The following is a 12,285-nucleotide window of genomic DNA, read 5'->3' as shown; positions in this document are numbered from 1 at the left end:
ATCCGAAAAAAATCGAGATTTAGACCTTCACACGGGACACAAAGCACGAGCATAATTCTTTTGATATTGTGATCTGAAACTGGATAATGATATGAACAGAGAGCAAGTTGCGTATCTGAATAAACATGCGCGCATGTGTTTCATATTTAGACCTCGGAATCTAGGCATTCTATATACATCTTTTATCATGAAATTCAATAAAGCGAGCGCGAAGCGCGAGCTTAAAATATTTGATATTCCGATCTGAAAAAGGGTTAATTTATGGATCGCTCTCGATAAAGAGCTGGGGTCCGTTTCATAAAGAGTTACAACTGTGTATAAAAACTTTGCCATTATTATGTCAACTATCATGGCAACAGGGCTCAGCAGCCAATTACAATCAATGTTACCATGGTAGTTGCCATAATAGCGAAGTTACAACAGTTAATTGTAACTCATATGAAATGGGCCCCTGATATTTTTCATTATTATTATTTCGAGTTTTGACATAATTATAGGCCTAGGACCGGGACATTATAAGGACATTTTGTCATCATATTGAAATGATGACTATCTTCCTATTCCTCTTCCTAAGCGCGAGATGAAACTTGTCGATATTCCTTTCTGAACAAAGGGACAATTTGATTATTAAATCAATATCTTATTTATTAATCTCATAAGCATAATAAGAACGCGAAATCTGTTAATATTATGGCCTGAAAACTGGAAATTTCAAGCATTTTTGAAATTATGAATAGGATGCATGAGTTAATATTTATTTTTAACAATTAATGCCAGCGCAAATCGGAGCCGAAATTTTTGATAAACTGTCATGAAATGGGGATTTCAAGTAATTTGTTAAAGAATTAATGTTGAGATAATTATACATAAATCACTAGCGCTAGCTGATACTTTTGACAATCAGACCTGAATGGGGATATTTTGAGAACGGCTTTATGGATGACACGAAAATGATAGGTACCTGCTAATCAAACAGCGGGAGCAAAAAATGACATTTTTACAGAGCACGTTTTAAAAAACTCCATATTGCATGAGCAAGACATGTAAATCACCTAACAGGCAATGCAAGCGCGAGCGAAAATTTTATATAGTGACATGAAAATTTTTCCCACAAGTCTCCCCCTCATCTTATTTTTTTCACTCGTCCTTTCCTCTTCTTTTTTCTCCTCTCTTTTCATTTTCTTTTCTCTTTTTTTTTTTGCACAGCCAATAGGGGGGGGGGGGGGGGGGGGAGGGGGCGGGTGCCGCAACGGCCATGTCAGCGGATGCAGCAACTGCTCTCGTGCCTGTGACGTATGCAAATTATGGTGATGCGGTGTTTAGCCGCGGAATGCAATGAGACAGTCCTAGGCCTAGGAGGATGCCTTTCTATTTTCGTGTTTGTTTCTTAAATTTTAGACAAAGTATAAAAATTTATGTATTAAGTAGAATTATGACATGACACGGAACATTCTTTTTTATTCAAGGTATTGTTTGAAATAATTTATAAGCCTAAACAGTGATTTTAAAGGATCTATATTCATACGCACAAATCACTGACGTCATTGAGACTGAAACTGCATACATAATTAGGTCGCCATTTTCATTTGCGATGCGAGTTTGGGATCTGCGTATCTCTTTGTTATTTTCGGATTGGAAGAGGAATTCTGTTTTCCATATTTCTGAAACTAGAGAGAATGGGGGACTCCACAACTACAACGACCTCTGCTAATACTGGTGGTAAGTCGTATTTATTAACAAACTTATATATTGAGCGCTTTTTGAGTGCGATTTGCCTATTTTGACGTTGAAAACCGGTCAGACTCTGAATGAAATCATGTCCAAAATATTTTGCATGATGAAAACGCCGGTGTGTGCGTGCAGTGAATGATTGAAAAGTGAGCGAGATACGCTTGTGTACGTGTGTGAGTGTGTGTATGGGAAGGTGGTCTGATGATGGGTGATTTGAAGTACGATGGGTTGACTAGCCTGGAGGCGTCTCACGTACGTGCATAGCGCCAACTTAATGTGTTCCGCCATCTTGCTTGTTGGTTGCCGATAAAATGCGCATTTTCAGATTTTTTAACGCTCAGTTATTATCCATGACTGAAACATTGACCAATCAAAAACTAAGATTCTACAAGAAATATGAATATTCATATACGAAAGTATAAACATAGATAATTCAGTTTTATGTGAAATTTAAACCCAATACTTCAAAATATGGTTAGTTTTATGTCTCTAAAATGACCCTTAAAACCAGAATTTTATTAGTAAAAAATAAAGGTTTTCCCAAGTTGCCATGGTAACGCGGTCTGAGATATAAAAGCTTAGCAAACACTTCATTTCAGTGATCGAGGATGTATTTGTTTACGGTATACGTCTACATAAATTATAACATTTTTTTCCAGACCATGGATAAACTTTCAAAAAGAGACATTTTAGGCAAGTTTTTACGATTTCCGGCAATTTTCTGACACAGGCACTTTGAAGAGGTAATTTTTACAGAATTAGAAGAAGACATCATGGATTTTCCTAATTATCACGACGGATATGCAACTTACTTGTAAACAAATCAAACAAAGTCTATGATACATTTTCGATAATGCAAAAAGAGACATTCAAGTCTCTGATTGAGAGCCGCAGATTGAACATTCGCACGGCGCAATGGTAGCGTTTTCGCCGAATTCGTCGGGGCGAAAACTCCAAGAGAGCCGTACCACTCACCAGTCCCGAACGCTGCGCTGTATGTTTGATGATTTATCTGGTGCCATTTCGTGCTTATAAATTTGTTTTTTCTACAATGCCACTATCTCATTAAAATTGTTTGTCATGATAACATTGGAAATATTATCGTTTAATGGCCCAAAGAATCGACTGTAATAAAAGATACTTTGAAATATTGTCAGAGAGTGATTAGTTAGGTGATGTTTATGGTCAGAATTTAGTCCTGGCTTCGGGTGAACTTACGCGAACGCGGTCACTTGCTCACGGGGCGAGTCGGCCTGGCCCTTTGGTGGAAGGCCGTTAGGTAACGTGCAGTGCAGCTAGAGCAGAGTTGGGGAGTTATAGGTATAAAAATACTTTGAAATAAGTAATCTGCAAATATTTTTGTCTTATCCCTTTGGATTACTTAGATAAGAAATTCAAATTCTCAAAGTTTAAATCAAATTTTAGACAGTGACAACAAAGAGTGGTGCTGTATGGGGGGGGGGGGGGTGGGGTCTTGCATGCCCCCAATTCACGAACAAGAAAAAAAAGGAAAAGGTAAGAGAATCTTGCGAAATTGTTCAATTGGATTTTTGTAACCAAAAGTCAAAATTATGCTTATGTCGCTTGCTTGCAACTATATATTTTATAAATTTTGCCTGATACGCCATATCGTAGTACCCTCAATTATTTTCACTTGTTACGCCACTGACATGACTGATATAACATCTACTAGTTTATGATAACATTATTTGGTTGCGGGATCAAAGCATCAGCTATATATAGCTAAACATTTATACTTTATGCCTGTTCAACTTCCAATACAGGTTTAGGCCTGTATTTATGAGATGTTAAGATCTATGGGTGCCTTTATTATTTTCATTTTCAATTAAAACAATTATTAATTATGTATTAATTTAGTATTAACCTCGATGATACATTTTATTGTATTAAATCGTACAATTTCTGTTGTATTAAGCCCCTTATTAAGCCCTTTTAAAAACATGCTCAGTATAGCAGACCCCCCCCCCCATATATAAAGACAATAGAAGTGTATATAGAATTAATTGAACCCCCCCCCCCCTTATTGAGGACAAAATGAAAAAAAAATACTCAAAATAATCGACCGCCCCCCCCCCCTTTGACGAGGCAGCTGTCGGTGGCCTGATGTCTTCATTGACTTCTTTTTGCTTGTAAAAATAATATTAAAGAAATAGGGGCTACTCTAAGTGTCCCCTGTGAAAATTGATTTGGATCTGCAAGTGCATGAGGCTGCGCCCCCTCCAACGTCATAGCTACCCCATATCTTTAGGTTCTAGCTCTCATATTTTTCAGCTCCCTGGTTTTTTGGAAGAAAAAAAAACGAGGCGAAAGAAAAGAGTGAAATAAATGAAATACGATTAATCAAAATTTGAGTTGTTTGAAAGAATTATACTTATCAGAGAAACTAAATTAAATTCTACAACCATGAAGAATAACAGCAATCTTGATAAATTCTGTTTTTTTTTCAAAATCAGAACCAATCAACCTTTTTCTGATTATTCTGTCACTTTCCATATTTTGGAGAAAAAAATAAAAGTGTTCATCGACGCCCTGTACTGCATGATGAAACTGTATCCCCACTCGGCCCTCGTAACCCCCCCCCCCCCCCCTCTCTCCCTCTCCCCCTCCCCATCCCCCACCACAATGCCCCTTGCTCATTTCTCTTATCTCACCTTGACCTTAATTAATTAATCTTAACCATTTGGCGGTACAGTCAAACGTGACTGGTCGCCATCATAGTTTCATCCCCAACAAACAAGGAACAAACAGTAACAATTCTGTTTTTCGACCCAACATCATTCCTTTCAATACGCGTAAGGCTATACGTGGGCATGCACAAACAACGTGGGTTAACAAAAACTGACCCGCGTTTGGACTAAAATTGTGATTAAAATAAAAATGTTATAAATATGAAAAAAATATGTGTATAATGAAGGATATCTGATAAACGGAAAAACATCAATCGCTAATTCATAAAAATGCTGGAAAAGATATGACAGAGGTTTTTAACAACGGTAATCAAGGGGAATTAGTGTATGGGTGAATGGCGTTCGAGCTTTAGCCGAGCGTTAGCCGGAGAGGGCGCGGGCCAAATCTGCCTGAATCTGGCAATATGGCGTCGTCCATTAAGCTGACGTTAGCCAGCGGCGACTGCACGTACGTGGTCTGGGGAGTGAAAGTAATATACTGTACGTATGGTCACTCCCCTAACGCCTGGGAGCCTAAGCTATATTCCCACACGCACGGGTACAAAACCTGAAACTTTCGCCCCCGAGATTTCTACTTTCCCTCTAAAAGATCTAGCCCTAAAACATGTACCGGTACATGGAGTTAAAGGAGAATGAAACCCTTGAAACTAGCTGAATCCATATCAAAGAGAAAAATAAAAGAAACATATTGTTGAAAGTTTGAGGAAGATTGAATGAATAATAAGAAAGTTATGAGCATTTGAATATTGAGATCACTAGTGCCATGTAGATCCTCCCATCGGCAATGCGACCAAGATCTGTGATATCACACACGTACAACTCCCTCATTACTTTAGTACTTATTTCACTTATATTCTCACTTTTATAGAGTCTATCACAATGTTAGGTGTTTTCTTTATGAGATGACAAGTAGGCCTACAGAGGTTTCACAACATTATAATATCATTGATGAATCGTTTGTCATATGATTAGAATGAGCAAAAAGAGATGTTTTGGGGTATATTTTCAGTGTCCGAATGCCGGGAGAGTTGTACGTGTGTGACATCACAGATCTTGGTCGCATTGCCAATGGGAGGATCTCCATAGCATTAGTGATCTCGACATTCAAATGCTCATAACTCTTTTATTGCTAGTCATATTTTACTCAAAGTTTTGTTGATCTTATTCTTTGATTTTTCTGCTTTCACAAAAGCTAACTTGCTCCAAGAGTTTCATTCTCCTTTAAACTCCATTCCCAACATTTCTGCGATATTGATTACATTTTTAAAGAAGAATTCATGAAAAAAAACGAGAAAAATGTTATGAAAAGATGAGAGAGCTTACGGCCGTGTTTACGTCGCCATCTTGATTTATTTGTCTTCCGCTTGGCGACAGCACGCAATCGCGTGCTGATTGCATGCTGTCGCCAAGCGGAAGACAAAGAAATCAAGATGGCGACGTAAACACGGCCGTAAGCTCTCTCATCTTTTCATAACATTTTTCTCGTTTTTTTTCATGAATTCTTCTTTAAAAATGTAATCAATATCGCAGAAATGTTGGGAATAGAGTTTAACTCCATGTACATGTTTTAGGGCTAGATCTTTTAGAGGGAAAGTAGAAATCTCGGGGGCGAAAGTTTCAGGTTTTGTACCCGTGCGTGTGGGAATATAGCTTAGGCTCCCAGGCGTTAGGGGAGTGACCATACGTACAGTATATTACTTTCACTCCCCAGACGCCTCCAGGCTAGGGTTGACCATAGGCCTAATTAATTTGCGCACATTTTAGAAATGATCATGACGACATGAGGTTTATTTAAATTCAATCATAAATCACCAACTCACTCTAGAGTAACTCGGTTACTAATAGACAGCTGGCAGCCGTCTGTTTCGAGGAGTTTTTTAACATTTTTTTTTTTTAATTTCTCATACACAGACGGCTCGCTATCGTGCATTAGGCCTAGGGCCTTTAGGGGACTTACAATGCAAAATCCCCCCGTCGGGGCTCTTCAATTTTTTGTCTTTAATGAATCAAACTTTTGAAAATTAACGCGACCGAAATGCAAATTAGTATTCCCTCTTGCCATTAATTGCCAAAAAACGGGGAAAATCAAGTTAAATAAAAGGAACTAAAACAGTGACTTACCTCGGCTGTCGCGCAACTTCACTGCCCTGTTTTATCCGAACTTAATACACATAAACATATGGCCATTGATCCCCTGTACAGATCGCGCTAGAACTTCGGTCTCTGTATTTGGTGAGTGAAGCCAACGGAGTTCAGCTGAACAACCAACATAACAGAGACCGAAGCTTTTGGTCTAGGTTACTAACTGCTCACCTGCGTCGGTGCGTGTGCGCATGCGGCCGTCTACCTCGCTTGGGCATGTTGGGCGAAGTTCGTGCAGGCTCCACTCCACTTCACTACCGAGTACCGCTACACTACGCTCCAACTACCCGAACTTCGGGACGGTGAACCATTTCGGATATACCGAGTGACAAAGGGGATGAAAGATGGCTTATTGTAAAAATTACAGAAAAAATAACGAGAAAGATAAATAGCTAAATTAAATAATGTAAGTTAAACCAATAACGGGATCGGAGTTCGGTTCGGATGTTTTGCCCCTAAAATCGGAATCGGTTCGGATATCGGATCGGAAGATATTCAAAAACAAGAAAAGCTACACTGATGACAGAATTTGTTTTGATCTCCGACAAAAGCGGAGGAAGAAGATGATGATTTGTTTTGATTTCCGACATAATCGGAGGAAGGAAAAGAAGATAATGACGTTGCAGCGCGCGACACTTCCGCGATCAACGATAGGCCTTTTCTCTACAACATCGTGGTGATGGCGGAGTCCGTCGTGAACTTTTAGAGGTGGCATTTCTTACCGAAAAGGACGCACTACTATCCGAAGTTGTTTCCGATTCTCTACAACATCGTAGTGATGGCGGAGGTGATCGTAAACTCTTAGAGGACGCATGACCTCCCGAAAAAGACGCACTTTTATCCAAAGTTGTTTACGATGATATTCACCTTCTCTACAACATCGCAGTGATGGCGGAGGTAATCGTAAACTCTAAAAGGTCGCATGACCTCTAGAAAAAGACGCACTATTATCCAAAGTTGTTTACGATGATATTCACCTTCTCTACAACATCGCAGTGATGGCGGAGGTAATCGTAAACTCTTAAAGGTCGCATGACCTCCCGAAAAAGACGCATTATTATCCAAAGTTGTTTACGATGATATTCACCTTCTCTACAACATCGTAGTGATGGCGGAGGTAATCGTAAACTCTAAAAGGTCGCATGACCTCTAGAAAAAGACGCACTATTATCCAAAGTTGTTTAGGATGATATTCACCTTCTCTACAACATCGTAGTGATGGCGGAGGTAATCGTAAACTCTTAAAGGTCGCATGACCTCCCGAAAAAGACGCATTATTATCCAAAGTTGTTTACGATGATATTCACCTTCTCTACAACATCGCAGTGATGGCGGAGGTAATCGTAAACTCTAAAAGGTCGCATGACCTCTAGAAAAAGACGCACTATTATCCAAAGTTGTTTACGATGATATTCACCTTCTCTACAACATCGTAGTGATGGCGGAGGTAATCGTAAACTCTTAGAGGTCGCATGACCTCCCGAAAAAGACGCATTATTATCCAAAGTTGTTTACGATGATATTCACCTTCTCTACAACATCGTAGTGATGGCGGAGGTAATCGTAAACTCTAAAAGGTCGCATGACCTCTAGAAAAAGACGCACTATTATCCAAAGTTGTTTACGATGATATTCACCTTCTCTACAACATCATAGTGATGGCGGAGGTAATCGTAAACTCTTAAAGGTCGTTTGACCTCCCGAAAAAGACGCATTATTATCCAAAGTTGTTTACGATGATATTCACCTTCTCTACAACATCGTAGTGATGGCGGAGGTAATCGTAAACTCTAAAAGGTTGCATGACCTCCCGAAAAAGACGCACTATTATCCAAAGTTGTTTACGATGATATTCACCTTCTCTACAACATCATAGTGATGGCGGAGGTAATCGTAAACTCTTAAAGGTCGTTTGACCTCCCGAAAAAGACGCATTATTATCCAAAGTTGTTTACGATGATATTCACCTTCTCTACAACATCGTAGTGATGGCGGAGGTAATCGTAAACTCTAAAAGGTTGCATGACCTCTAGAAAAAGACGCATTATTATCCAAAGTTGTTTACGATGATATTCACCTTCTCTACAACATCGTAGTGATGGCGGAGGTAATCGTAAACTCTTAGAGGTCGCATGACTTCCCGAAAAAGACGCATTATTATCCAAAGTTGTTTACGATGATATTCACCTTCTCTACAACATCGTAGTGATGGCGGAGGTAATCGTAAACTCTAAAGGTCGCATGACCTCCCGAAAAAGACGCACTATTATCCAAAGTTGTTTACAATGATATTCACCTTCTCTACAACATCGTAGTGATGGCGGAGGTAATCGGAAACTCTTAGAGGTCGCATGACCTCCCGAAAAAGACGCACTATTATCCAAAGTTGTTTACGATGATATTCACCTTCTCTACAACATTGTAGTGATGGCGGAGGTAATCGTAAACTCTTAGAGGTCGCATGACCTCCAGAAAAAGACGCACTATTATCCAAAGTTGTTTACGATGATATCCACCTTCTCTACAACATCGTTGTGTTGCGGAGGTAATCCTAAACTCTTAGAGGACGCATAGTCAGATAGTCGTAAATATTACCGCGCATGTCAACGTGTTCAACTAAATCTTATTTGCCTCCGCTTAAGATCAAAACATACCGTATCATCGTCTTCTTGTTATTTTCTTCTTCCTCCATCTTTGTCGAAGATTCAAAACAAATTATCACCAATTATCATCATCTTTTTGTTCTTCCCCGATTATGTCGGAGATCAAAACAAATCATCTTCTCCTCCACCTCCGTTTCCGCTGATATCGGAGATAAAAAAAAAATCATAATTTTCTTCTCCTTTATCTTCTTTTCCTTCCACCGCTTTTGTCCGAGATCAAAACAAATCACCAGCGCATTTTAAAGGCAAACATGTCGCCACGTTTTTTTTTTTTTTTGTCTTGTTATGTTTTAGTTTTTCCGATCCGATTTTTTCCCCACTTGTCCAAAATCGGAGTTCGGAAAAATGTAGAAAAAAGGGGAAAATCGGATCGGATCGGGAATTGGAATAAAAATCGGTTACAACATTGAAATTAAATATCTTACTCTACACCGGCACACCCGTACGGTATGTCACTCCATGTCCATCTTCCGGTTATCCTCAAAATTGGTGATTTTGGGCCAGTATCAAATTCTTCATTCGTATTATTCACGGCCGATTTCAAAACATTGTATGCGTGTATGGAATGGACCTTCCTAATATAATAGCAACACTGATGTGTGTTGCTGCCCTCTACGTTCGTTGCATACAATGTTTTGAAATAATACGTGTGAGGAATTTGATACTGGCCCAAAATCACCAATTTTGAGAATAATCGGAGGATGGACACGGAGTGAAATACGGGTGTAGAGTAAGATATTAAGCTATTTATCTTTCTCGTTATATTTTTTTCTGTAATCTTTGTCTCGCCTGCATAGCAGAGCGAGACTATAGGCGCCGCTTTTACGACGGCGGCGGCGTCAACATCAAATCTTAACCTAAGGTTTAGTTTTTGAAATGACATCATAACTTAGAAAGTATATGGACCTAGTTCATGAAACTTGTACATAAGGTTAATCAAGTATTACTGAACATCCTGCCTGAGTTTCAGGTCACATGACCAAGGTCAAAGGTCATTTAGGGTCAATGAACTTGGACCATGTTGGGAAAATTATTTTCAAAATCTTAACCGAAGGTTAAGTTTTTGAAATGACATCATAACTTAGGAAGTATATGGACCTAGTTCATGAAACTTGGGCATAAGGTTAATCAAGTATTAGTGAACATCCTGCCTGAGTTTCAGGTCACATGACCAAGGTCAAAGGTCATTTAAGGTCAATGAACTTTGGCCAAGTTGGGGGTATTTGTTGAATTACCATCATAACTTTGAAAATTTATGGATCTAGTCCATGAAACTTGGACATAAGGTTAATCAAGGAGTAGTGAACATCCTGCCTGAGTTTCAGGTCACATGACCAAGGTCAAAGGTCATTTAGGGTCAATGAACTTTGGCCAAGTTGGGGGTATTTGTTGAATTACCATCATAACTTTGAAAATTTATGGATCTAGTTCATGAAACTTGGACATTAGGTTAATCAAGTACCACTGAATATCCTGTGCGAGTTTCAGGTCACATGACCATGGTCAATGGTCATTTAAGGTCAATGAACTTTGGCCGTGTTGGGGGTATTTGTTAAATTACCATCCTTACTCTGAATGTTTATGGATCTAGTTCATAAAACTTGGACATAAGAGTAATCAAGTATCACTGAACATCCCCTGTGAGTTTCAGGTCACAAAACCAAGTCAAAGGTCAGTTAAGGTCAATAAACTTAGGCCATGTTGGGGTAATTGTTGAAGTGCCATCATAACTTTGAAAGTTTATGGATAGAGTGAATGAAATGTTGACATTGGTGTAGTTGACAGTCTTAAGTCTCCGTTCAAATGTCATTTATGGTCAATGAATGTGGTATTATGTCATATGAATTATGTTTTTGTGAATGATTATTTTATAGTAGTTTTCAAAGTTAGCACTGCTGCTAAATTAAATTGCGTAATGCAGGCGAGACTGCCAGAGGCGTTCCACTTGTTACAATAAACCATCATTTTATCCCACCTTTGTCACTCGGTACATGTATATCCGAAATGGTTCACAGTCCGGAAGTTCGGGTAGGTGGAGCGTAGTGTAGCAGTAGTGAAGTGGTGTGGAGCCTGCACGAACTTTGCCCGAGGTAGCGGCCGTCATGACGTGAGCATCCTCGATTAATCCTAAATTTTGCTTTATGATGGGTATAAGAGAAGACATAATAAAGATAAATTTATATTAAAGACATTCAGCTTACCACCTTTCCAAAAAATATGCCAGAATATAGTGAATCTTCATGACAAACAGATTAGGATCGGCCAGGTTCTTCTTCGATCGTTGTCGGCACAGTACAACTGAGCGTACGAACGTGCCAGCCAATCTGCTGGTGCGTCCGTTCGTCAGCTGTCGCTGATGGCGATCAAAGAAAAACCTGGCTAATACCGATCTGTTTGTCATCAAAATTCGCTATTTTCCAGCATATTTTTCTGAAAGGGGTAAGCTGATTGTATTTAAATTAATCTTTATTTGGGTCTATTTCTTCCATTTTCCCTGTCAAAAAGCGAAATTAAGGAGTAATAGAGGAGGGTGCAAAAAGCGCACCCTTTCTCCATATATGCTGTAGTTAAAGCTAAATGAAAGTAGTTGCATTTAAACACTGAATTCGTGAGAAAGTCTGTAAAACCACTTGAGGTCAAGTATTACTATATCATCTTGGATCTAGATCTGGTACATGTACAGTACTTTGTGAAATCATAAAATCTAAGCTGAAAATCGATCACACTGATGATCGCCAACACACGGGGAACAGTGTATATTATTATTGCTGGAATAAAGACCCGACGGAAGTGCCAGAATCTGCGCTTATTTTGCTTTTCTCAGCAATTACATAATTTCTTCCAGAATCATTTGGCACATGTATTTTTTATTCATACAGACACTTGGTGGTCATTATATTGGATTCTTTAAAAAGTCATTTTGAGATCATTACCACAACTGGCATTTACATGTATCTTTAAGCGGCGGTTGTTTACGAGCCCAATGGCATCATTCGTCATGTGTAGGAGGAGGCCAAAAATTCAGAAAATGTTAAAAAGCT

The sequence above is a fragment of the Lytechinus pictus genome, chromosome 5, assembly GCF_037042905.1.
Source record: "Lytechinus pictus isolate F3 Inbred chromosome 5, Lp3.0, whole genome shotgun sequence".
In the NCBI taxonomy this organism is placed as follows: Eukaryota; Metazoa; Echinodermata; class Echinoidea; order Temnopleuroida; family Toxopneustidae; genus Lytechinus; species Lytechinus pictus.
This window is presented reverse-complemented; position numbering follows the sequence as displayed.